The sequence below is a fragment of the Microcebus murinus genome, chromosome 10 (assembly GCF_040939455.1).
Source record: "Microcebus murinus isolate Inina chromosome 10, M.murinus_Inina_mat1.0, whole genome shotgun sequence".
Taxonomy (NCBI): Eukaryota; Metazoa; Chordata; class Mammalia; order Primates; family Cheirogaleidae; genus Microcebus; species Microcebus murinus.
Window position 1 is genome coordinate 1,246,982 of NC_134113.1, and position 27,223 is coordinate 1,274,204.

The window sequence follows — 27,223 nt, forward strand, 5'->3', positions numbered from 1 at the left end:
CAGTCTCAGTGGAGGACTCCCTGCACAGTGCTGGTGGCTGGAGGACTCCTTCTCTTTCAGAAACTCTGAGCAAGCTGCTCTGCCTGTTCCCCTGTGGGTGGTCTTTGTGATCCCAGTTTCCACCGTGGTCCTGCTGGAACTGTGCCCCAGGCCTTTGGCTGCAGACTCCATGCCCTGGCCCGGCCCGGTGCCTGCTGAGGCCCGCTGAGGCCTGACAGTCTGATCCTTGGAAATCGGTTCTGGGTCTGCACCCAGCGCTCTGCCGAGTCCCTCGCTGTTTACTCTCTATCTGTTGCCGGGTTGTGCTCGGCTCCCGTTTGTCTGGCAGCTGTGGTGGGTTGCCTGCACCCTCTGCCCAGAGGAGGCAGCTGGACACGGAGGAGCCGTGAGCACCAAGGTAACAAATGAATGAATGAATGAATGCGCAACCCTGGTGTTTGGTGTTGTCCATCACGGCACCTTCCACGTCTGCCGAGCGGCTGGCGAGGCCGCGTCCGCCCACATCTGCACAGCCGGGGTCGCTCCCGGCAGGCAGCAAGCACGGTGGCGGTCGTGGCCTTGGGGAGGCTGTGGGCCGCTAGTGATTGGCGGCAGGCGATCGAACCGGGCGCCTCCCAGGTCTGCCATCAATTCTCGTCAATGTCACTTTGTGCCTGGGCTTTCCTTGAGGTTTTGTCTTTTCCCAGATCCGGTGCTGTTTTCCCCAGAGTGGCTCCTGGGAATTCAGAGCGGTTTCCTGTTCACCTCGCTTAACACCCACGCGGGCAGGGCCCGATCAGGTCTGACTCGTCTGTGCAGGGTGAGCTGCTAATAGAGGTGCAGACTGTTTCCACGGCGATCCCCTTGCGCGTCCCCCGAGACGACTTGGAAGCAGCGCCCTTGTTAAGCAAGCACTTTGCCCCGCCATCTTCACCAGGGCGGCTCTCGGGGGAACATCTGCGAGGCCGGCGTGGAGACGGCGGGAGCTGGACTGTGTCGTAGGGAGGCGTGGAACCGCACGGATTCGCTGGTGGGGTCCGTTTAGGGATGCCACAGATCGTTTCAGTGACATTTAAAATATCCGCGGCATGTTGGCGCCCAGGGAGGGAACAGAACAGGGACCGCGGCGTCCTCTGTCATGCCTGCGTCACCGGCACCGGGCCTCGCGCGTGACCCACGCCCAGTGAATGTTACCTGGACGTGTGAAGTACAGATCGTTTCGCGCACAAAACGCCAACAAGCTGCAGAATCAGGACTAGAAACCCGGCCGGGCGCGGTGGCTCTCGCCTGTAATCCTAGCACTCTGGGAATCCTAGAGGCGGGAGGACCTTTCGAGCTCAGGAGTTCGAGACCAGCCTGAGCAAGAGCGAGACCCCGTCTCTACTATAAATAGAAAGAAATGGACAAACTAAAAATATGTACAAAAAAATTAGCCGGGCATGGTGGTGCATGCCTGTAGTCCCAGCTACTCGGGAGGCTGAGGCAGGAGGATCGCTTGAGCCCAGGAGTTTGAGGTTGCAGTGGGCTAGGCTGACGCCATGGCACTCACTCTAGCCCGGGCAACAGAGTGAGACTCTGTCTCAAAAAAAAAAATAAATAAATAAAAAATGAAACTGAGTGGAAACTGGGTCCTCAACCCCAAGCCGCTGTGCGTATCTGAGCATCGCCGGGCTCTGTTGTCAGGAGGACTCTGTCCAGGCACCGGGGCCGCTGCCCACCCGGGCAGGGAGCACGCGGGCAGCCAGTTCCACGGAGTTCTCCGGAGCCTACGACCTCTTCCAGGGGCGGCAGCCGGCCCCCGTTTCTCAGCTCAGACCCCTGACTCTGAGAGTCACCCTCAGGGGGACGAGACGCGTTAGCGCCTGTTCTCCCGCGAACTCACCGTCTGGCCTTGGAGTGGCCAGTTCCTCTCTCTGGGTCTCAGTTCGTCCCTGGGATACGGCCGAGGACCAGCGATTCCTGGTCCCTTTCGGGGCCGCCACCGTGGAGGGACACGCAGCCCCTGCTCCGAGGCTGGGTCTTATGCAGGCAGCCGTGCCCAGGCTGGGGGCCAGCTCGGGTCAGGGCACCCGGGTCTCCTCCTGGTCCAGCCGTGGTTGCCTATCCCCAGTGGATCACTCGGGGCAGAGGTATGATCGATAACTGTTCGCAGCCGACGCCTGCTGAGGCGGATCAGAGGGGAAGAGACAGCCACACTTTCATTCATCGCACGGGAATTAGAGCTTGTCCCGGTCGCCAGCACGTGCACGTCCTGCTGTTCTCAGCGAGGCTCTCGGCTGCGAGGACAGGGTGTCTCCGGGGCAACGTCCCCAGGCTGGACTCCCTCCCCAAACCCCTCCCTCTGGAGCGTCTCCAGGGTGCACCCCCGAGAGTCACCCCTTGAAGTAAATAGACCAAAGACGGCTCCTGTAAATCTGAAATGCAGTCAGTCTTGCTCTAACTATTAGTAAAAGGTGCCGACTGCGTAAAAAGTTCCCAGAGAAAGTTCCCAGAGGAGGGAGGAGGGAGGCGAGGAGGCCCGTTCCCAAAAAGAATAGAGAGGTCCTGTTCCAGGAAAAGTCCCTTGTCCCTCGATGCACCTTTCCATTGTTCTCTTGATTGACGGCTGACTGCAGAGTTCTGCTTCTGTGATTGCTCAAGCTTGCATAGCTGCCAGCCCCCGGGGTATAAGGAAACCGCAAAGGCTTTGTTCGGGGCTGCTTCTCCCTCCTTGCATGCAGTGGCGACAGCCCCTGCGCAAGTGTCAATAAACTAATTTGGCTGATTGGATTCTGGTGTCCAAGTCCCCTTGATCTGCTGGTTTACAACACCCCGACCCCACGCGGCTCCTGCCCGCATCGCTCAGGGACGCTTTGGTTTCGCTCCGTCGTTGGCAGCACGAGGGAGAGGCAGCTCCTCGTCCCCCTGCGCAGTGTGCGGGAGACTGGCCCGTCTCAGATCCGCGCTGCCAAACCTGCTCTCATCCACCTGTCTGGAGGTCCCAGCTTGACCGATGCGTTTCCTAGCAATAATGCGTTTGCGTGACGATAGCTGCTTCCACACGTGGTACATACATACCCTGTGTCATGTCTTTGTGTTAACAAGCAGTATGAGACGTACACTTTTCTTTTTCTTTCTTGTTTTTAGAGAAACCTGCATTAAATAACTCCGTGTGGTCGTACGCATGGTCCAGAAATTGCCGAAGTGGCATGGAGCAGAGTATTTAAACAACACAGGGGGAGTGTTTTGAAGTAGGCTGAGATGCAAAGTCACGGCACCTCGTTTTTTACTAATTCAGTGCACGCTAGTGGTGGGGAGAGGAGACCGACCCATGATGCCGTTGAACAGGTGTTATTGCATGTGTCTATTTTTCTCACCGCTGCCCTACACACCTGCAGCAGGTGTGATCTTTCCCTAGCCACGCCTGAAACTCTGGCAGGTCTGGACTTCTCTGCTTGGGCGACGGGAAGTGATGTGGTCACTCTCAGCTGGAAACACAGTCTCTGGTCAGAAAATGGGCGTCCGTCCTCTGAACGTGCTCCTGTCTCAGATTCCCTCCTGCCGGGGCTCACGCTGCTCCAGGCTGGAAGTCTCCAGAGACCGGAACATTCCCGTGTGGTGCTTTGCTCTCTCAGCCCATGCCTTGCATTTGCAGTCAGCGTCTGACCCCCAGGGCCGGGGCGGGAAGAGGCGTGGGGATAGCAGGCCTTCCGTGGCCAGAACACTTGGCAGCTGCCTCTCTGTCTCCCGACCTGGCGGGCTTTTGTGTCTTGCTCCTCCATCCTGCAGGGGAGTCTCTGTGGTTCCTCCTATGTGGGCAGGCTGAGGTCGGCCCCTGCACCCGGGACCCTGAGCAGAGCAGCCTGTCCAGGTGGTCCTAACGGTGGCCTCACAGCCTCTCCTCCTGCCCACGTCCCGGCCACGGGCACCACACCCACAGCCCTGCCCTGCCCCCAGGGCGTCCCCACCGTGCCCCTGGAGTACACAGGCAGCTCCCCGAGCGGCACACGGAAGAGCTGCCTCGTGCTGGGTGTGGCAGGAAACTCAGTGGACACAGGGCCCTCCTGAACTCCTGTCTCTTCTTAGACACTTTTGGCAGGTTGGATTCTCGATCAATTTGTCCGTTTCAATTAAGTTTTATTTTCAATTAATGTGCTGGCACAGAGATTTCATAATATTATCTTTTGTCTGCTGATAGCACACGTAAAGGTGAATTTTATGGCCGTTGCACAGAGAATAGAAGAATTGCAGAAACACTGTGGGTTCCTTGCGCTGTTTGTGAATCGGGGCAGCGTCGCTGGGTCTCACGGTGAGAGTTAGAGACACAGACCCTAAGACCTGACGCGGAGGAGACACAGAATTACAGAAATAGTCAATCTGAAAGGAGTTCAGAAAAAGTAAAAAGGAACAAAGAAACACATAGGACAAAAGGAAAGTAATCTGCAAGATGACAGACATAAGCAATAGCAATATTCACATGAAATGTAAATGATTTAGACTCCCCAGTCAGAATGGAAGAACTGGGTTAGTTACAAAGCAAGACCTCAATATATCCTGGCTACGAGAAATTCACTTTAAATAAAAAGACAGATATTCAAATGAAAGTAACAAACATGTATATCCCATGCCAGCACTAGTGTTATATTAACATCATACAAAGTGCATTTCAGAGCAAAGACTGTGACCAGCAGTGATGTCATTTTATAAGGACAAAGGGGCAAATTCACCAACATCCCATGTCAATTCCAAACTTCTACACACCCAATAGCAAAGCTGCAAAATATATAAAGTGAAAACTGATATGCTAACAATAAGTTTAAAAAACTATAATTACAGTCTGAGATTTCAAAACTGCTCTTTCAATAATTGATAGAATAAGTAGACAGGAAATAAGTAATGATGTAGATGTCTAAGCTTGACATAATTGATGTTTATAAAATACTCATTTTACGTTCTTTCCCAGTGTGCATGAAACATTTACCAAGATGCACACTGCACTCTGAGTCATGAAAAAGTCACAATAAATTTAAAAGTCACACGAAGGCTGTTCCCAAATACAATGAAATTAAATTACAGACCAATAAGAGAAAGATCCTTGAAAAATCCCCCCAAATTTGGAAACTAAAGGACACATTTGTAAATAACCTATAGGTCAAAGAAAAAAAAAATCAAAAAGGAAATTAAAAAAATTAATTGAACTGAAATAAAATTAAAATACCACAGTGATAGCCAAAGAAGTTCTTAAGGAGAGACTTAAAACAACGAATGCCTTTGTCAGAAAAGAAGAAAGAGCTTAGTCCATGACCTCCAAGAAACAAACAAGAGAGAGAATCAACAAAACCAAAATCTGCTTCTCTGAAAAGATCTGGAAACACAATGAATCTCCCACAGAGAAAGGGTCCAGATGGCCCCAGGGGTAAATTCTACTGAAGATTGAGGGAAGGACGAGCCCCAGCTGTAAGCTGTCTTTCTCACAATTGCAGAGAAGGGGACTCCTCTCATTTTGCAAGGACGGCATCACTGTGACACAAACCAAACCCAGAACAGAGACGTAACGAGAAACCAGAAGTACAGACCAAAACCTCTTAGCAACATGGCTGCAAAAATTCTGAACACAATTTTAGCAGACGTAATTCAGCGAAGGGTAGCAAACACAGCGTGGCGTTACCAGGTAGCCCTCATCCCAGGAACACGAGGTTTATTTAACATCCCCAAATCGGTTCCTGTCATTGCCCACGTTAGCAAACTACCGAAGGAAAAAAAGCATACAGTCGTCCCAACTGATGCCACAACAGCAACCGAAAAAGCCCTCGACAAAACTGAATGTGCTTCCTGATGACAATTCCGGACAAACTGGAAATAGAAGGGAACTTCTTCAGACTGATAAAGGGCGTCTGTGACACTCTTAAAATTAACATCATGTTCAGCGTGAAAGGCTGAACGGTTTTCTCCTAAGAGGAAAATGAAGACATCTGCTCTCGTGATTTCTCATAATTTCTGCTCAGCGGTTAGAACTACAGGTTCTAACCGCTACAGCCAGGCCGGAATACATGTACACACTTAACCACATAGCGTCTGGATTTGGAAGAAGTAAAACTGTCTTTCATCGGAGTTGGCCTGGAAGTCTATTTAGAAAATTCAATTCGATCTACATAAACTTATTAGAATTAATAAGCTAGGTTAGCACTATTGCAGACACAAGATAATACAAAAAATATATATTTTTATATATTCGCAATAAAAATCCAGAGAACAATCTAGAAAATACTCTTTATAATCGGTTCAAAATGTGAATACTTATGGGCAAGCCTGGCCACAGAGGTGCAAGTCCTGTGCACTGAAAACTACAAAGTGTTGCTTAGAGAAATTAAAGAACTATGAAAGGACAGCTATAATGAGTTCATGCATCAGAAGATTCAATATTGTCATGACATCAGTTTTCCCCAGATTGATCTATAGATTCAAGACCATCTCAGTAAGAAAACCAATCCAGCATTTTTGCAGAAATTGGCAAGCCGATTCCAAAACAGCTTTGAACAAAAGAACAAGTCTGGGGGGCTCACACTGCCCGATTTCATGACTTACAAAGCTGCAGCTGTCAAGCCGGAGGGAATTGGTTGAGAAATAGATAAATAGAGGAACGCAGCGGAGTAGAAGGCCCAGGAATAGGTCCATACGTGTCTGAGCAGCTGATTCTGACGAAGTTGCAAAAGCAATTCGGCAGAGGGAAGATGGGCTTTCTTTCAGTGAGCAGTGCCGGAACATTTGGGAGCGCATATGCAAAACGATGAACTTCGATCCGTAGCTCTCACTACATGCAGGAATTAATTGAAAATAGGTCAGAGCTCTAAAAATAAAATATGAAACTTCTAGAAGTTTATGTAGAAAAAGGCATTGTGTGCTTGGTGAAGGCAAGTAACTCACAGATATGCTAAAAGTAACATCCATCCAAGAAAAAAATAGATTGAACTTCATCCAAATTGAAATTTTCTGGTCTTCAAAAGATTATTAATAGAGTAAAAAGAGAGGTCACAGACAGGAAGAAGGCGTTTATAAAGCATGAGTTCGGTGAAGAAAGCATGCACAACATTTATAAATAACTCTCACAAAACTCAATAAGAAAGTGACAGCCCTGTAGAAAGTGGACAAAATATTTAAACGAACCACCCGCCCAGAAAGGTACACGGATAGCAAGCAGGTGCAACATCCCCGGTCACTGGGAAAATGCAGATGGAACCACGACGAGACAGCACCGTGGAAACTTAAGGCTGATCACACCCAGGTAGGGGACATGGAGCAACTGGGAGGGCCCTGCACCCCGGGGAGAGCGTGGCCACCTTGCTACTTCTTGAAATAGGTTAATGGCGTCTGTAATCCCGAAACGCCCACTTCAGCCCTTTGCACTAGGAGGGGATCTCTCCTTCCAGGTGGTGGCAGGGAAGGTCTCTGCCATCAGAGTGCACAGAGCCCCTGCGTCCCCGGCATCCACAGGAGGGTCCCCGGAGCAGGGGAGGGGCTGTCTCCCCGCCCGGCCGTCTGGGTCCCTCTGGTCGCCCCAGGCTTCCGAGGTTTCCTGCGTGACGGTGACTCAAGAGCATCATCCCGTGGGTCCCTCTCATGGCCGAGGACAGTTCTTAGCGCCCACGTTAATCCCACGGGACGAGACGTTCTGGGAAAAGCCCCCCGGGGGCCGTGAGCCTCTCTGCCCGGGTCCTGAGCCCCAGCGAACGCGGCGGCCACCTGCGCCGGCTGTCCTGTCCTGTCCTGCTCAGGTGCGGGTGGGTCTGCATGCAGCTCAGGGCCCTGCTGTGCGGAGCCACCCCCGGCTGCACACGTGGTTTCCTCCTTCCTGAGCACGCACCGACACGCGGTGCAGACTCACACGCAAACCCCCTTCCATCCTGCCCTTCAGCACGTGCGCCCACTCTCTCAAGGCCGGGAAAGCGACGATTCGTCGGGAGTTTCTCGCTCAGAAGAATGCTGCACCGCTGAGCATTTATTCCTCGGATTCAGTCTCTCCAAGTTCCTGATTAATTAGCATGCGACGTTTTTTTGCAGTCCAGTGAAGATCCGCGCTACACCGCCTATTTAAACCGGGGACGCTTTCTTTTCCTCAGTCAACCGTGATCCGATCCGACTTCAGAGAGGGCTTTTTTCTGGTCCGTGCTTGTGGAGATGTGAAATAACTGAGCAGTGAAAATTCATGATCTACGCTTTTGTGTCATTATTATTGCATTAGCATGGAATTATACTTCTAGTTAGTCATAATTATGCTCATAATTATTCAATTTATCACTATAGGTCCTCCTGGAAGTTTTATTGGAGGATTTATTAACATTAATAAATTGTTTTTCTTCGTCTCCACATTGTGAATTCCCCTCACGCGCCATGTGATCCATTACCCGCACAATTATGACAAATGCCAGGCCTCGGTGGCCGCTCGACAGGGTGAGGGGACCTTTGTCAGTCCACACGACGCGTGACTCTACTGCCAATGTCACCGGGGGGTCGCTCGGTGCCGCCCGAGGACAGGCCCAAAGCGCCGGGGGTCGGAACACCCCTGTCTCCTGGCGGTTCTCACCCAGCCCGATCCCGGAGCCCCGCCTGCAGCGCCCAACCCGGCGTGGAATCGACGTAACATCCGGCCAGCTGGGCCCTTCCGTCCTCAGGCCCGCCGTCCCCGACACAGGGCCACTCCCCCGTCTCCGCTCAGGCCACGCCGGCCCCTTGGTTCTCCTTTTCCACTCTCCTCCCAGAGGAGACGGAGTCTCCTTTTTGGGCACCGGCCCCTGGCCGCCGCCGCCTGCCGGCCTCTCTCTGCCTCTGAGCTCTGGGAGTCTCGCCCCGCCTTCCGTCCCACGGCCCTGCCGCAGCCTTGGAACTCGGGACAGCCCTGGTGGGTGTCGTGGACTGAATGCTTCTCCCCAGAGGTCGAGCGTGAGAGCCCTAACCCCAGGCCGGCTGTGCTTGGAGAAAGGGCCTGGGAAGAGGAATTTAGGTGAGAAGAGGCTGTGGGGGCAGCCCGGTCTGATAGGGCCAGTGTCCTTGTAGGAGACACCCAGAGAGTCCCCCCTAGGTGAGGACACAGTGAGGAAGTGGCCGTCCCCAGCCCGCAGGGAGACCCCAGCCAGCCAGACCCCCGACACCTCCATCTCCGACTCCTGGCCTCCGGAGCCGTGAGGACATGAAGCTCTGTGGTTTGCCGCCTGGTCCGTGGCTTTCCGTTGTGTCTGCACTGACGGAGACGGGGCGTGTGGCTACTCTCCTTGCTCGGGTGGTGGTTACTCTCCGCGCCCAACGCCGTGCGCCGTGCCCCGTGCAGGTGGCTCACCTGGGTTGTGTTTTGCTAACTGGCTCACCTGGGAGGTTTTCTTTAATCCTCGAACACACCTGTGGGGGGTGCTGCTATCATCCTTTCCGTGGATCCGATGGCTCCAGGGGACCCCCATGTCTCCTGCCTCCTCCTGCGTGTGTTTTCGCCTGCGGTGGCGAAAACATGGCATCATCCATGGTGGCCGATGGATGATGTGGTCACCCATCCACCCATCTATTCATCCATCTATCCATCCATCCATCCACCCACCCATCTATCCATCCATCCATCCATCCATCCATCCATCCATCCATCCATCCATCCATCCATCCATTCATCCATCCATCCATCCATCCACCCACCCATCCATGCATCCATGCATCCATCCATCCATCCATCCATCCACCCATCCACCCATCCATCCATCTAACTGTCCATTTCTCCTTCCATCCATCCATCTACCCACCTACCCACCCACTCCTCTACCCATCTGACAATTTGTCCACCCAATCCTGCAGTGGGCCAGGGAGAAACCAGCATTTGTCAAACACATTGTACTTTCCAAAACAACTTTCTTTCTCTTATCTCAGTAGCTCTTCACAGGTGTTTGGTCCTATTTGACAAGTGGAGAAAATGAGGTCAGAGAGGGGCAGGGACCCAGGGCCTGGTCGGCCGCCTGCGGGCAGAGCAAACGCGGACGTGCACCTGCCGACGTACCTGTGAGGGGGGCGGGGGCAGAGCCCTTGGTGTGTGCACCACTGCCACCGGGCGCCCCAAGCAACTGCGAGGCCTCTGTCCCCGTGACAGGAGGCCACGAGCCCACCACGCTCTGGGCATCAAATGCAACGCAGAGCGCACGATCCCTGCTGGGAGCTGAGGCCGCGCGGGGCACCTCCTGAGCTGCTGTGCTGTGGGGTGCAGTCTCGCTGCCTGTGTTTACGTAGCTGCGGGAGGAGGAGGAAACGTCATAACGTCACGCACATCCGTCACACGGATGACACAGCGAGCGGCACCCCTGCTCTGCTCTTCCTTGGGGCGCAGCTCCTGCCGGGGGCTGCTCACGTGGCTTCCGTCCCCAGCTGGCCCACGCCTGAGTGCGGTGGCAATTCTGAGGCCCCGACCACACCAAGGCAGCCCAGAGACCCCCGAGAGGGACCGTCCGTGGGGTCCTGCCCGGGGCCCCTAGGGGCTCGGGTCAGCTCCGGCAGCGGTGCCCCACGCCCGGGCAGCACGGGGGACGTGGCCGGGTCTCCGGCTTGGAGGGAGCTACTCACTGAGAGGCGAGAGCCGTCCTGCCCTGGCCCCTTTGAACCTCTGCAGCTCGGACACCCCCAGGGGATGAGGCCCGGCCTCCTCGGGGGGCCTCACCCGCTGCCCACTGGGATTCCCGAGGCTCAGGCAGCATCACCTGGAGCTTTCCGGGTGCGAGTGAAGGCCACGGCCCCCCCTTCACGAGTGCCGCCCCCTCCCTGGGGAAAGTCCTCGCCTGGGGCCCCCCCACAGGATGGAGACCCCGCCCCGGGCGTGGGGCCCAGCAGCCGAGGCCTCTCTCCTCCTGCGGAGGCTGCCTGGGCCGTGAGCTGCAAGCGGGCGGGGCTGGGGGCTGGTTGCCGCCGCTTGGCCTAAACGTGGAGGTTTTTATCCGTCTCGGAAGCGCAGGGGCGGCCGACCTCACAGAGGGAAAACAGACTGGCCTGCGCTGCACAGAAACGGCCGTGCTGTGTCCGTCACGCGATTAACTCAACACCCCGATCTGTGGCCGTTCCCGAACCTCAAATTGCTTTCAAACGCCTCCCAAACTGAAAGTGCATGGGGGACCCGCACGCATGACCGCGGGTCGGGGCAAATCGCTGCCGCCATGGAGCTTCCCCAGCCAAGCCCGTTCTCACCGCCGGTCCCCGGCGTCGTGGGCACGGACCAGGGTGCCAGCCCGCGGCCGGCGCTGCCACCGCCCCCGGGGCCTTATCCGGGCCCCGTCGCCAGAGAGAATCTGAAAGTTCTGCGTGTGCTTGTGCAGAGCCGGGTGGCATTCATTACTCTCACTTAACTTTTTTTTTTTTTTTCCTAAATATGGAACGTGAGGTGCGGATGGCTTTTAAATTATGTTCTCACATGATAAACCGGCGCCCAGACTACGCGGCGATGTAATTGAATAGAGATGAGAGGTTAATGCGGAGTGATGGCCGCAGCCGCCGGCTATTTTGGGGCCGGGCACGGACGGCGTGGGGGGGGCTCGTTTCTCACGGGGACCCCACCCCCCACCCATCACCATGTCCGTAAAAAATGTGCTAATTTGGGGCCGGCGTCTGTGGCCATCACACTCGGGCATCGGCGTGGCTGTCAGCGCCCGGCCGGACGCGGGGCTTCTATTTTTATCCTCCGTCCCTGGCAGTGCGCTGGGCTGGCCCGGTCCCCGGGACCCTGTGGCCACCGGCGTCCTGGGACCGCCCAGGAAGGGGCTGCCGACACTCGGGCCCGGTGCTGGAGCGAGTCACTGGGGGGGGGAGGGGATGGGGAGAGAACCCCCTTCTCTGGAAACGGGGTCCCTCGGCTGCATTGGCTGAAGGAAGGGGGAGCCGGGTGGCCTTCGAGGAAAAGAAGGTTCCCAGCAGCGGGAGGGCATTTGCTTCCATCAACCCCGATGTTCCGGCCGGAAGTCCTTCTGGCCCGTCTGCTGGAGTTTTCCCCGGATGAAATGATACTGTTCCCTTGCCCGAGGCAAAATCGTAGGGGTTCTTCATCCATCAAATACGCAAGGGTGCCAGTTACAAAGGGGAGCGGGGACAGAAACGCAGAGCTTAACTGGATTCACCTTTCGGAAGCGGAGCAGGGCTGGTCCTGCCGGCCGGATCGGAGCCGAGCGCAGCTGCAAGGCCCAGTCGGTAAAACTCAGGTGTGTGACCACCAGACATCGAGGTACTGTCCCCGGCACCTGCTGGTCTCGGCCGTCCCCGAGCTCGCTCTGCCGCAGGTAGAACCAGCGCTGCAACCTGCGGCCGTCCCCACCCGGCCCGGCGGGGGTGGGCAGGGGCCAGGCTGGGGTGAGGAAGGGGCCACACCTGCTCAGCCGGTGCCCCTGCGCCCTCCCGGGCGGTCTGGCCACCAACACCTGTGCTCACACGCGTTCCTCCCCTTCTGCAGACTTTCCGGGGACCCCTCTCCTGAAGAGTCAGAGGGACCCGGCCTTGCCGTCGGGCGGGGAGGGGCCCCGGGACAAGCAGTCCGGCTGCCTGCGGGGGCACGGTGTGGCCGGGGCCGGGAGCCGCCAGGGCACAGGGCCTCAGCCCACAGCTTCGAGAGCCCGGCTGCGCCACGCCCTGAGCAAGCCTGCAGGGGGCTGGCCGGGGGGCGCCCCCCAGACCCCAGACCCCAGACCAGGACCCCGCCCAGCCCGCACCTAGATGTCGGTCTTGTCCAGAGCCCGGCCCCGCCCGGCAGACGTCTCTTTTGTTTGCTTGTTTTATACAGATACACATCTTCAGCTCAGCGCGTCATGGGGGCCCAAACGTTGAGGGTCCCCGGGTCGCCTTTGCCCCGCCCGAGTGCGAGCGGCAAGCACGCCCGTCCCCCACACAGTGCGCACCGCACCGGCCGGCAGACTGCTGCCCACGCACCTGGGAGGGGACGCCGAGTGCCGCCGTCAGCCGCGCGGTTTCGGGGGGTCATCACGCAGCGGCGGAAGCGAGGTGCAGGGCGGCCTGCTCTCGGGTCCCGCCCTCGTTAGAGAGATGACCCCGAGGTGGAGCCGGGCGTCCCTGCAGCCGGAGCTGGCCCTGTCCCCCTTGCCCCACCTCCGACCTCTGCGGAGCCCTGGCCTTGGCGCCCTGCGTCCTCCGCCTGTCTCTGCAGCCGGTTTCTCTGCAGAGCCGGGCTGGGAAGGGGCCACCCGGGAGAGGGGACGCCTGGCAGAGGTGAAGGCGCGGCCCTGCAAACACGACAGGAAAACACCCAGCCACGATGTCCCCAGGAGCAGAGAACGCTCAGTCCTGCGAGTTCTCCCACTAACAGGCTCCCCGCAGGAGCTCGGTCTTGCGCAACTTCTAAAAACAGCTGAGTAGACGGAAAAAAAAGATATAAATTTCCCTCTTTGAAAATTGTTTTTTGAGAATCTGCTTTTCTTACAGTGTGAAAAGTTCCGGAGTGAGGAGCAGGGTGTGAGCCCCAGGCCTGAGCCGCATCTGGAGGATGGAGTCCCGTCTCCTGGGACGACCCCGTCTCCGAGGATTTGACGTCCCGGCAGGGCTCGTACGCGGTGCGGGCCCGGGGGTCCGGCAACACCTGCAGGCAGAGACTCCGGGTGCAGGCTCCCCGCTCGGCCCAGGGCTCCGAGTCGCGTGGCTGGCGGGTGTCCCTGGCCTGGGCCGTGTCTGTCACCCGGGGCGCCTGGCCGGTGTCTGGGCAGGACGGGGCAGGCCCTGAAGGAGGTCTGGGGCCCGGAGAGTCGCCCGGAAGGAGCAGAGCGGCCCTGGCCTGGGCCCTGGGCTGCCTGGACTTTCCGGGTCTCTGGGGGCACCAACAGCCCCCCAAGCCCATCTCGGGCCCCATCCTGGGCCTCCCAATTCCTCCTGCAGCCCAGCTCCTCCCATCCCGGGGACCCGGAAAGGCTCGAGACTCCTTCCCACCCTCTTTCCTGGGGGCACACGGTCAAGCAGGCCAGTGATTGAGTTTTCGGTGACGGCGGTGTTTCCCATTAGCGGTTGGCACTCGCGGCACAGGGCTCAGAGGCGAGTGATTCATCACGGCCTGCACCTGCTCGGGGCGTCGGGGGCCGGACGTTCGCAGGTGCTGGCTGCAGGGAAGGGTTGTGATTTATGGGCAGGTGTTGTCCACCTACGGGGCCAGGGTGCCAGGCCCACTGCCCGGGGGGCGTGTTTGGACCCCGCTCACGTTGACTGCCATGCCCACAGGCAGTCACGGCCACGCTGGGGTCACTCACAAAGCCCCTAGGCCACTAAGGTCTTAACTGTTAGCCGCCTGCCTGGGGCTCCTGTGCGGCCGACGGGCCCGGCTCCTCCCAAACTGGAAGTGAAGCTTTTAAACTCTCAGCTTGTCCTGACACGAAACTCGAGGTTGCCTCCTTGCAGTGCTTAGGTTTGTCCTGTCTGTGCCCGGCGGCTTCGTGTCAGGGCCAACCCTCGACGCGGGGCTGCCCCGTCCTCTGCCCTGGGTCCCCACAGACAGGCCGGAGCCCTGAGATGCTGCTCCAGCTCCTCCGGGCCCTCTGTGTTGGGCCCCCCTATTTCTCCCAGCCTCGGTTTCTCGCCTGGGGACGGGGGACAGTTCTCCCGGGTCTCTCGGAAGAGATCACCGTGCGGGACTCGGCGGGTCCTGAGAGGCGCGTGGACTGGGCCAGGCCCCACACGGTCCCAGGTGGGCGGAGCGTTGCCAGCGTGGGTGCCCAGGTGGGTGGCGTGGGGTCCTCCACAGACAGGCGCGCAGAGCCCTGAGGACTGAACTCTGATCTTTTTCTTTTGCTAAAAACTCTTCCCTAAGGAGGCCAGCTGAGTCAGGCCGACAAATGGTTAATTCCTACTAAGCAGCTTTTGTTAACCAAATAAAGCGGTGGTTTACTTCCCAACCTGATTCTGGTATGGCATTGACATCACCTAAAAGATAGGAAGCCCCTGTCTTAATTCAAGCATCCTAGCAGATGCCTATCATAAATTTAAAATATCTTAACTCAAGCATCCTAGCAGGCGCCTATTGTAAATTTAAAATGTCCTCCTATCTGGACCTCCCAGAGTGCTCACACCCTTATCTTAAAGTAAGCATATCCTTTCTGGTCTTCTAGATAAAGTCTAACTCTCTCAGCCAATTACAAGCCAGAGAATCTTTAAACCCACCTATAACCTGCAAGCCCCCGCTTCGAGATGTCCCACCTTTTTGGGCCAAACCAATGTGTGCCTCTCATGTATGATTTGTGACTTTGCCTGTAACCCCTGTCTCTCTGAAAACGTATAAAACTGAACTGTAACCCAGCCACTGCGAGTCCACTTGCCCAAGGCCTCTTGGCAGTGGCTCCCGGTCATGGTCCTCAAATTTGGCTCAGAATAAATCTCTTTAAAATTGTTTTACAGAGTTTGGCTTTTTTCCGTCGACAGCCCGGTGACAGCGTCTGTCTTAACAGACCCACATTCCCGCCGAGCGCCGGGAATCAGGCCGCTCTTCTGTCTGGGGTGACTCCAGGAGTCGGGCGCTCCGGCCAAGCCGGGCTCCTGCTGCTCGTCCCAGGGGAGCCCCCTCGGGCCTCAGCACCGAGCGCAGGCACCGGGCTGCCCCAGGCTGCCCCTCACCTGGCGTTCTCTCGTCACGCCCTCCTTGCTCCCTGACTCCCTAGTGGCCACCCAACACTCGGCATTTGCAGGGTGTCACGTTTTCAGTCAGCTGCGAGGCCATCGCCTGGGTCCGGTGCCTCGGGCTGGGCTCCCGGGGCGGGCCAGCGCCAGCCAGGTGACCCCACGCCTCCCTCTGCTCGGAGGAACCTGGAAAGCCCATCGCCCTGCCCCCATTAGGCCTGAGGGGCCCCGAGAGCTGAGCTTGTGCCGAAAGCTCAGTGGAGCTGCAGCCCATATTCTAGGGAGCACCAAGACCCCTAGAACGTGAAACCGTGAAACAAATATCTCAGGGGGCCGGGCGTGCGCCCCTCACTGCTGCCAGCGCGTCGGTGCGAGGGACGCGGTTCACCCACCGAGTAGCTGCTCGGAACGCGGAAAGCAGCAGAGGTCTCGCTGCAACCTCCTCCTCCTCCTCTGGGCTCGTGTTAATAGACAAGAAGCGATCATAGCTGACGAGGGAAAGTGGTCTGATGCGGAAAATGTCGGGCGCCGGGACACGGCCGATTGCCACCTCCCCGTAGTTCCGCATCTCCGGGGGCCAGTGCAGTGCAAGGCCAGTACTGCCCCAGACCCCCGAGGCACACAGCCGCCCCGGGACCCCCGAGTGCCAGAATGCCCCCAGGCCCACCTGCCGCTGCCTGTTTCTGGCCACGCTGTTTCCGTGATCCTGATTGGGTGATTTTTGAATCCCACTGTTTTTGATTGGATGTTAAAGCTTGTTGCTGATTGGATGTTAAAGCTTGTAGTTGATTGGACGCTTCTTGAGCCCTACCAGGGGTATAAAAGCAGGGACAGGAGGGCAGGAAGCGAGAACATCGGAAGACACGAATAGAGCTGTCACACTAGGTGTGCTGAGCCTGCTGTGGAAGAATAGAGGCTGTTCTCCGACTCTTCGTGTGCCGCTCGGTTCTTTCCCCGGTCAAATGAACAAGAGCTGTAACGCTGGCTGTACACACTGCCACAACACTCTTGGGGGTGGACGGGCGACTACGGCACACGCCGTGCCTGGCTCTGCGCCACAGCACGCCGGGCCCTGGTAGACGCCCGTCGGCGCCGTGTGCTGGGGTTGGCAGAGCCAGGCATCCGACCGCTCGGGCTCCAGGCTACGGCCACTGGAGTAGTCTTTCTCAGCGGGCTCAGCCCCTCAGAGCCAACCCGGGAGTTACTGGTCATCCCGATTCATGCCCGGCCCCTTGGTCACCCTGCCCACGCCTGTGCCCCGCTTCTGGGCACATGGAGCATGGAAGGGCCGGGAGTCTCCCAGGGGAGGCAGAGGAGGGAGGTCTTGGCCAACACGACCTTCTCCTCTCAGGCTTGGGCTGTCCTCGGGCCGCTGCCAAGCCGTGGCGGGTAACGGGCTCCCTCCCGGGGCAGCCGCGCCCGGGAGCCAGCTGCTCGCTGGGAAGAGGCAATTAGCACTCTCTGACCCTGACGTGGCTCGCCGCGCATTTAGCGTGAGTTCCCAATTACTCCCACTTGCGTCAGCAGGCCGCGCCGGGACCACAGGGGATCAGGGGCTGAGGGCTTTCCCTGCGTGAGCAAACGGGGGGCGCAGCTGTGCCCCGGCCGCTGGTCAGCCCCGGGCTGGAGACCGAGGCCAACCTGAGGGCCGCTCTGCGTTCACCGCTTGGGACCGGCTCGTGAGAGTGGCCGCGGCTCGGGGCTGATGGCTCCGGAAAGGCTGTGAGCCTGGGGGAATAGATTCCTGGTGGATTTCGGAGCAGAGACGGCCGCAGGAAGGGCCTGGGCCTCCTGCGCGTGTGGAGCCTGACCCTGGAGAGAGCAAGCGACGCCCGGCTCCTCGGGCCCAGGACTCCCGAGTGTCCCCTCTGCATAGCACGGAGATTCACAGGATGGCGGACGCCAGGGCTGGGCCACTGGACACGCCCCCTGCGCCACTCGGAATCTGGTGCCGTCCCCCCGCCAGGCGCTGCTCACGTGGGGCCGCACCCCTCCCCCACGGGGCCCAGCTGGGCCCGGCTCTGCGCCCTCCGCTCCGGCCGCCCGCCCAGGAGAACCTCGCCCGGGTTACGGGAGCTCTCGGGCTTTGATGGTGATGGCTTTGATGGTTTTCCATGGACAAAAGCGTGATGAGAGTATTCGTTTGGATGACAATAAGACTCGGCAGGTCTTGTGGCTCTTGACAAATAAAAGCTCTGTTCGCACAACCCAATCTGTTCATCTAAACGTCTGGGGTGGCGCCCCGGAGCCCCCGCGAGGGTCTGTGTGTCCCTCCCCCGAGCAGAGGAAACATCTCTCCTGCTATGGCGCGTGTTTTCCGGTGCCAAGGGTGGACCCGAGCCCAGAGGCGTTCCCTGAATTGTGGCTCCCACCCTGCGATTGCAGCCCGAGATTGCACCTCTTTAAGCTGCTCTCTGCTAGAAAATTAATACCTTCCAGAGGAGAATGACATTAATACTAATGATCTTTCTTTAAGTCACAGCTTTATTGACGCAAAGCTAACATGCCATATGATTCACACAGTTAAACTATAAAACTCAGGGTTTTTAAATATATTCACATAGATGTGCAACCACCACCACCACCATCGATTTTATGACATTACTGTCACCCCAGAAAGAAACGCTGTACCCGTTTTAGTGGCCGCCCCCTGTTTTGCCCGAAGCCCGACCTGAGGCAGCTACTGACCGTGTCTGCTTGTGCCGGATGTTTCCGTATGGACGGGGTCACGCGGGGTGTGGTCCTCTGTCACTGGCGTCCTCCACTCAGGATACTGTTCTCAAGGGTGACCCATCTCGTAGCACGTGTCAGACTTCACTCTATTTATGCCTAAACAATATTCCCTTGTACGGGCTTAACGCGTTTTAATTACCCATTCACCGGCTGACGGGCAATGGGGTGGTTTCCGCTTGGGGACTATCGTGAGCACTGCCATTACAAACCACGGACATTTGTGCACGTGTTTTCGCTTCTCCTGGGCAGGCACCTAGCAGTGCGGTCGCTGGGCCACGTCGCACCTCTGTGTTTACCATTCTGAAGAACTGAGATTGTTTTCCAACGTGGCCGCGTTGTTTACATTCTCACCAGGAGTGTGAGAGGGTTCCGATTTCTCTGCATCCTCACCAGCAGTTGTCACTCAGCGTTTTTTATTACAGCCAAACCTGAGGCATTGCAGCCGTGACTTACCGTGACCGTGGTTTTGATTTGCATTTCCCTGGTAGCTAAGGATGTCGAGCAACTTTTCGGGTTCATTGGACATTTGCACATCTTCTATGGAGAAGTATCTATTCATGTGGTGTGCCCATTTTTAATTGTGTTATCTCCTTATTCCTGAGTTGTGAGAGTCCCTTTTTATATTCTGAACACAAGTCCTTTACCAGGTATGTCATTTTAAAAACTATTCTGTGGGCTGTCTTTTGACTTTTTTTTTAGTGGTGTTATTGGAAGCGCACAACATGTTTTAATTTCAAACATGTCAAATTCATCTACTTTTTGTTTTTGTTGTTGTTTTTGCTTTTGGTGTCATGCCTAAGAAACTGTTGCCCAGCCTGAGGCCATGAAAACTTATGCCTTATGTTTCTTCTAAGAGTTTTGTGATTTATGCTGTAGCTATGTAACTGTTCCATCTTGAGTTGACTCTGTGTGTGGTGTGAGGTAGGGGTTCGCATTACTTCTTTTGCACCGATTGCTGAAAGACTGTTGTTTCCCACACTGAATTGTCTTGGTGTCCACGTTGGAATTCACTTGACCACAAAGCGCAGGTTTATTTCTGGGTTTTCAGTTTTTCCCACTGGTCTGTGTGTTTATTTTTGTGTCAGCACCACACTGACTTGACTGCTGCCATTGTGTCACAAGTTTAGAGATCAAGAAGTGTGAGTCTTTTTCTGTTCTTTTCAAGATGACTTTGGCTATTCTAGATCCTTTGAATTTCCATATGAGTTTTAGGATCAGCTTATAAATTTCTGCAAAGAAGTCAGCTGGGATTTGTTAGGTATCACGTTAGGACTTTAGGATGCCGTGTACTTGTGTGTGGGTGACAATACCGCCATGTGTGATGGATCCAGGGGTCAGGGAGAGACGGGACAGGGTGACACTTTCTTGCTCCCAGAGGGCTGTCAGGAGACACTGTGGGGAAACGCAGGGGACAGGGTCTGACTTCAGGACAATCTTGGCAACTCCCAGTAGGTAGCTTCCATGCACAGAGGCCGAGATGGCTGCCTCAGGCTTCCCACCCCGAGATGCCCCCAATGCCCAGTGGGCACTGCCCTGTGCCCGAGTGTCCAGGGCGACCAGATCAAGCCCCGATCTGGGTAAGTGTCATCCTCGACCTCTGCCGGTGCCTGTCTGAAAGTCACGTTCCTCAGAGAGTGGCATTTAATGTAGTTTCTGCCCCTCACTCTCGGGACTGCCGGGCTGAGGCATCTGCGAGTGGGCCAAGGTGGCCATCCCTCCCTGGCCACCTGCGGCTCAGGACAGTCCCCGGACACGAGGACGTCAGTGTGAAACTGGGATTGCCCAGGACTGGCAGGACAGGGCTGGGCCCGAGTCAGTCTCCTGGCGCTGCTGTGACAGTTTGCCACAAACGGAGGCTCAGAACAACTGCACTGTATTCTCCGAGGCTGGGGCCAGATGCCCAGAGTCACGCTGTGTTGGGGCCGCAAGCCCCCTGGAGTCCCCTTGGTTATCCTCGGGGCTCCGGGAGGATCCTCCTTCCTCTCCGGCTGTGGCCTCGGCCTCTGTCTCGGCCTCCATCCTCACGGGGCTCCCGGCATCTGCCTCCCCCTCACCCCTCACTCCTATGGACACCAGTCTCTGGCCTTGGGGCCACCGGATAGCCCAGGGCGATCTCCCCAGACGTCCTTAACTTGGTCACATCTGCAAAGGCCCTGTTTCCAGCAGGGTCCCTCCCCGGTGCTGAGGGTTGGGTGTGACCCTGTCTTCTCGGGGCCACAGTTCTCACCGCCAGGAAGGAGGCGCTCACGGCGGCCGGAGAGTTTGGTTCCAAAGGCAGTGACTCCGTGCAGCGTTCGTGCCACATGCTAGCGCCGTCTTCTCACTGGACAACACACCTTAGAAAAGCACCCAGGAAGGCCCAGATGGCAGGTCCCACGTGCGTGTGAGCTGGCCCGGCGCTGGCCTTTGCGGCAGGAGGGGCGCTGGCCGGCGGGAGCTAGCGGGGAGGACAGGTGTGGTGAGGTCGGGCGCAGGGCGGGGATGCCACGCCGCCCTCTCATGTCCGGGAGCCTTTTCAAATATTTGGTCACATCACTGCACCACCATACGGGCAACGATCAGGTTTAAACAACACAGCCCTGCGCTTTGTGCGTCAGTGAAAGTCACATTGCGAAGTTTGCTTCTGACAGCGGGGAAGTAATCCCGAGATCGATGCGGCCGCCGCGGCTCCGCGGGCAGAGCGGTGACCTGCCTCTCCGACCGTCAATACCACGCAATTAAGATAATAAAACTCGGAGATGGAGGGGCCTCCCAGGTCACCCAGCCCAGCCCTTTCATTGAGCAGCGGAGGAAATTGAGTCCCGGCGCAGGGATGTGTGGGCCTAGGTCACCCGGCGCTCCGCCAGGAATGGAAAGTGGCCGGGATCCGATCCCCGCGCACGTTGGCCCCACCGCTGCGCCCGCGTGACGGCGCGCGCCTCCGTCCGTCCCCTGTGCTCGCTCCACTCCGCCCTGCCTGGGAGTCCTTGAGGCCTGTTGCTTCTGCGCATCTTGTTGGGAGACCGATCCGGGGCGCAATTCCCGCGGCACCAGGCGCGCAGCCGGGATGGGCGCAGCGCCCCGACCTCACCTGGGGGTCGCGGTAAAAGCTCCGCAAACCCCGTGCCCTGGAGCGCCGTGCGCCGGCGCGCGTCCCGGCTGCAGACGCCCCGGGCGCATCATGCCCTCCACGCTGGGAAGGCACATTTTAAGGGCCGTTTTGGTGCCTCGAGGAATTCAGCTCTCTCCGCGCCGGCTCTCTGAAGCCAGCTGGCTTTGAGCAGGGCCGGCTGCGTCGGGAACGGGCTGGTGCCGGCACGTGCGTTTGATCCGCATCAGAGGGGCCGCCAGAGGCTCCCCTTGGAACCTAAGCCGAGCTGACTTCCCAAGGCCGCCACGACACGCTGAGCACAGTGGGTTCCGCCTCCTGGAACTCCGGCGCCTGTCCCCGCTGGATGACACTGTTTGATCAGATGTTATTGCAGTGACAACCAACAGAGGCTTGTAAAACCTGCAGCACAAGATGATTTATTATCTTGGATTAAAACCCCCTTCCTTCCTTCCTTTGCATTCGAGGAGCTGCGTTGCGTGGAAGCCCAGGGCTGTGTGAGTCCCCGGCTCCCACAGTGGGAGGGCGTCCCCAGGAAGAACAGGCCTGGCGGTGGGGGCAGCCTCGGGGCGGGGCCCCAGGAGACTCACCTGGTGGCCGCAGGTGCCGGGAGGCGGCGGCCCCAGGCTGGCCGTGGGGAGGTGGCTCAGGTGGGGGCCTGCACTGTGCTGTCTCGGGGGAGCTCCCACCCCAGAGGGCTGCACTGGACTTTGTAGGGTGGGGCTTCTGCTGCCTGTTTTCCCTCCAAGGTCCCCAGGTGATTAACGTGGAGATGGAGCGGGTCCAGTTGAGGAACAAATGACGCAAACTCACGGTAAACCAAACCAAACCAGGGGGCAGCAAGAGACGGCTTTCTCTTCCGTGTGCCGTTGTCAGATGATGGGCACAGGGTCTCCGGGGCGCACAGCCGAGGCCCCTCACGCCTATTTCTTTTCCCGCCTAAGACTGAGGCCGACCTGTCTGTAACACTCCCCTGCTTGGCGGCCACGGGGGCTGCTCTCTAGCAGACACTCGCGGGGGCTCTAGGAGGCCCCTCCGTGCTGCTGTGCCGGAGCCCAGGGTGAGAGACCCCCGGCTGGCAGGGCCCAGCGTGCCATGAGGGACCTTCGTACTTCAGGGACAGAACTGCGAGCGAACATCGACAGAGGACCCAAGAGCTGCACGGGTGTCCTTCATCCACACCCAACAAGGGCGGGGGCCAGACCGGGCCGTGGGGGCCAGACCGGGCCGTGGGGGCCACAGAAGCAAACCAGGGACAGCAAAATCAGGACGTCTCCGGCTGTTCACGGCCAGCGTCTCCCCGGGGCCAGGACTGGCCGGGGCACGGGTGGCTGTTTATGGTTTTATGCTTGAGTTACCTGCACAGGGCTGGCTCCGTAGCTCGTCCTGCTGTTCTCCCACTGAATTCCAGGTGAGACGAACCCATGCGGGAACCAAGGAAACGGGAACCAGAGGTGCTTCCCGTCCTGGACACACGGGGAAGCCACCCAGGGAGGGGCGACCACAGCAGGTTGGAACCCCAGCGCAGCAGCAGCAGCAGCAGGTGTGGGGAACCCGCACTGCCGGGAGATGTGTGAGCCCGAGGGCCTCGCCCACCCCAGAAAGCTCTGCAGCCACTTAACCTTGGGGCGAGTCCGGAAGCAGCCGACTGGGGAGGGGCTCGGGCCAGCCTGGAAGAGCAAGAGGTTGCCGGTTATATTCTGAAGGTTATTGGTGGCGTGTCGTGTGGCAGTGTTAATACAGGACAGAATAGATCAAAAGCAAGGCTATGAAAAGAAAAACAGCTATTATTTCCCACTGGTACAAGGCAGAATCCATGTTTAAGAAAAGTAAAAATCTACAGAGCACATCGTGAAATAGCTAAACACATGGAAGAACCGGAAAAACCCCTTGAAAAGCAAATGTCAAAGATAGGGGCCCTCAAACTTTTAAAACAGGGGGCCAGTCCACTGTCCCTCAGACCGTTGGAGGGCCGTCGGAGAGTGCGGCGCACACTCCACACATGCGCACTGTGGGCCCGGGACAAGTCGGCTGCTAAGCAGGACAGGCAGCGGCGGCAAAAACACCCGGCGGGCCGGATAAATGTCCTTGGCGGGCCGCACGTGGCCCGTGGGCTGCAGTTTGAGGACACCTGGGCAAAGAAATGGCAGGAAATGTCCTTTGGCAGGCAAGGGTGACTCCCTTATGGTAGAAGTAATTATAATGTATTATGTGATAATCCTATGGTACATGTGACCGAATGTGGACATACCAATGCACACATGCACAGGTAGTTTCATGCCGTGTAATCAAAGAACATGACTTGTTCGGCATTGATGGGAATCTCCTAAAATTTATACCAGAAAATGTCAAGAAATTACCCAAACATAAATCGATCATAGTATCTGACTAACAATAAAATAAACCAGGAGTTTTAGTAACACAATCTCAAACACACAAAGTCTGGCTTACTCTGGAGGTATAAAACTTAAATAATGTTAGTTTCAAATAACTGGTCAAGGAAGCTGTGCTGCTGCTGTGGTGGTTGTTTGTATTCTGATAACAGAGCACTTCTGAATGTTTATTCTAACAACATACAAAGCGTGACAGTTGGCCAAAGCCATACTTTGAGGTACATTCACGGCCTTCAATGAAAGGAAAACAATGCTATCATTCCCTCAGCTGAAGAACTTAGGAAAATAATGGAGACTCCTGAATAGTCAGGAGGAAAAGACTAAAGAATGAAAGAAGAAATTAATGGATTAGAAAACAAACAGACTTTATGGACATCCATTGGTCTGTGTACTTCAAAAATTAAAATTCTAAAACTCTGAGAAACTCTAACTAGAAAATGAAATGAAACATGATCACCAATATAGATGAGGGTCAAATTTAGACATGTAAACTGTATACAACTGCAGACATATTCTAATAAATTGGGCATAAAAACTTCGATAAGTGGATGCTAGTTCAGAAAAACAAGTCATCAAATAAGTTGCAAGAGGCAGAACCCCCCGGGCTCAGACACGATCCCCGGGGTGTGTGTGAGTGGGACACACACCCGGGTGGCCGCCGGCGCGGCCCCAAGTGACAGACAGCCACCTACCCTCTGTTGTCGGCCAGGGCGAGCTCACTGCATCTCTGTGGAGGTGTCTAGACGCCTCTGAGGTTTGGGGTTTGCACCTTTGCTTTTCATTTCCCCCACGCGGTTGCGGTGAGCCGGCCGGCCTAGAACTCACTCGGCCAAGTCGGAGCCGCCGGGCTGCGCTGGTCCCAGCCGTGTGTGCGGCGGCGTCGGCCTGTGTCCCGCTGCGGGGCTGCGGCCGCAGCTTCCCAGAGAGCAGAACCTGGCCCCATGCCCCGCCCGGTGACAGCTCAGGTCCAAGCACTGCTCGCTGGTGTCGAGGCTTACTCGAAGGCCGTTTCTCCAAGGACTGGCTACCTCCATTCCCGCCTGCAGGGAGCACCCCTGCCCGGGGAGGCTGTGCACAGGGAGGCTGAGTCCGGGTGACGGACGGGAGACGACCTTCCCTCGTTTGTCCTCTTTTGTGTTTCTGTTTAATGCTAAGGGAAACTGGTCTCGCGCGGGGTTGGAAAGGGAGCAGGGAGGGAGCTCAAGATTCCACCTGTGTTACCTGAGCGCCTGTTGGCCCAGGTGCTCCTTGGGAAGAACGGCCCCTGGAGCTGGCCAGAGCCCCAGCAACCGCAGCGGGTGGCGGAGGGAGGGACCGCAGCCTGGGCACGTGCTTCCCGCTGAGTCTCCAGACACCCTTGAAAGGAGCCCGGGAGCTTCCGGCACCTTCCGGGATCCCGTTTGAGGACAGCCAGCCCCGTCCTCCTAATCTCCGAGTGTCCCCACGTCCCACCGTCAGCTCAGCGTCCCTACTGACCGTGCGGAGCCCGGGCAGTGCTGGGCGTCTGTCTCAAAGCGGCGAGCTTCCGGAGGCTTCTAGAAGAATTATTCTGCAGGCATTACCCAGGAATACTTGAAAGGCTGCAGCCCCGTGGACAGTGCTGGAGACACAGCGAATGGACAGCTGGACGCCCCCTTTGCTGCAAGCCGGGAGTGCACAGGCTTCTGCACGGCGCTGGGGGTGTGATGGCCTTGTGTCCGGTCCCCCAGCTCTCTGAGGCTCTTTCCCTGTTGTCACCTGGAAAGGGGTAAATAAAATTAGGTTTCTTAATTCTCTTAACAGAATCTACCTCTGGGTGCAAAGTTAGCATGTCTCTTACTGCTGGGTAACTCCGGTCCCCACAAGGCTTCCGGCAAGATCCTCCCCATCTCTACTCCAGTCGAGGCACAAGGGGCGGACCTTGCTGCCAGCCGGGCTTCCGTGAGACCTTCCCAGGGAACAGATATGAGAAATGCGGTTGCAAAAGCTCAAGTGCACAAAATAATATCAGCTTAAATCCAACACCGCAGTGTTCGTCCTGAAATTCCTCCGTCCAGGAGTGAAAATCTCAATTTCCAACCGTATTAGTCCCAAGTGAGTTTGCTTATTTGCTCTATTTTGCAATCACACAAAATCGCTTCAGACGTACAATCAAATACCAGGATCAACAAATACACCAGGTAAAAATCTAAAAATTAGTGTTTATTGTCAGCTTGTTAATGTCCTCAGAATTCAGCCTTCCAGGCTTATGCAATTAGAGAGCTGTTTTCTTCATCTATGTGAATTAGTTATTTCTCTCATCTGTGCGCTATCCATCAGAGATACATATTTATAAGTTGCTTTTTAATTTTGTTTGTGTTCAGTTTCAGGGTGTGCTTTAGTGTCTGATTTCATTTTACTTTTTGGATATGACCCAGTTCTATGATAGTTCTAGACATCTATCTGTTCCACTTGTTCTCCTCACCCACGTCCATGGGCAACCACTGCTGTTCGTTTTGGGTTTATCCCTCTCATATTCTGTTTTGCAAATGTAAGAGTGTATGTGTGTCTGTGTGTGTGTATGGTGTGGTGTGTGAATGTACAGTGTATGTGTGAGTGTATGGTATGTGCATGGTTGTGTGCGTTGTGTGGGATGTAAGTGTGTGTGTACAGTGTACGGGTGTGTGTATGGTATGTGCACGGTTGTGTGGGTTGTGTGGGGTGTGTGTGTGTACAGTGTACGGGTGTGTGTATGGCGTGTGCACGGTTGTGTGGGATGTGTGTGTGTAGAGTGTACGGGTGTCTGTATGGTGTGTGCATGGCTGTGTGGGGTGTGTTTGTGTGTACAGTGTACAGGTGTGTGTATGGTATGTGCACGGTTGTGTGGGATGTGTGTGTGTGTACAGTGTACAGGTGTGTGTATGGCGTGTGCATGGTTGTGTGGGATGTGTGTGTGTGTACAGTGTACGGGTGTGTGTATGGTGTGTGCATGGCTGTGTGGGGTGTGTGAGTGTGTGTACAGTGTACAGGTGTGTGTATGGTGTGTGCATGGCTGTGTGGGGTGTGTGTGTGTGTGTAGTGTACAGGTGTGTGTATGGTGTGTGCATGGCTGTGTGGGTTGCGTGTGTACAGTGTACGGGTGTGTGTATGGTGTGTGCATGGCTGTGTGGGGTGTGTGTGTACAGTGTACGGGTGTGTGTATGGTGTGTGCATGGTTGTGTGGGATGTGTGTGTGTGTACAGTGTTCAGGTGTGTGTGTATGGTGTGTGCATGGCTGTGTGGGGTGTGTTTGTGTGTACAGTGTACAGGTGTGTGTATGGTGTGTGCACGGTTGTGTGGGATGTGTGTGAGTGTGTGTGCACAGAGCAATCCATTTTAATCACATGATGCACAACCCCCTTCTCAGGGATGGACACCAGCTGTGTGCGGCGTGTTACTAGTACGAAGAACACTGCAATGAATTCCGTTTCAGTTGTGAGCAGGC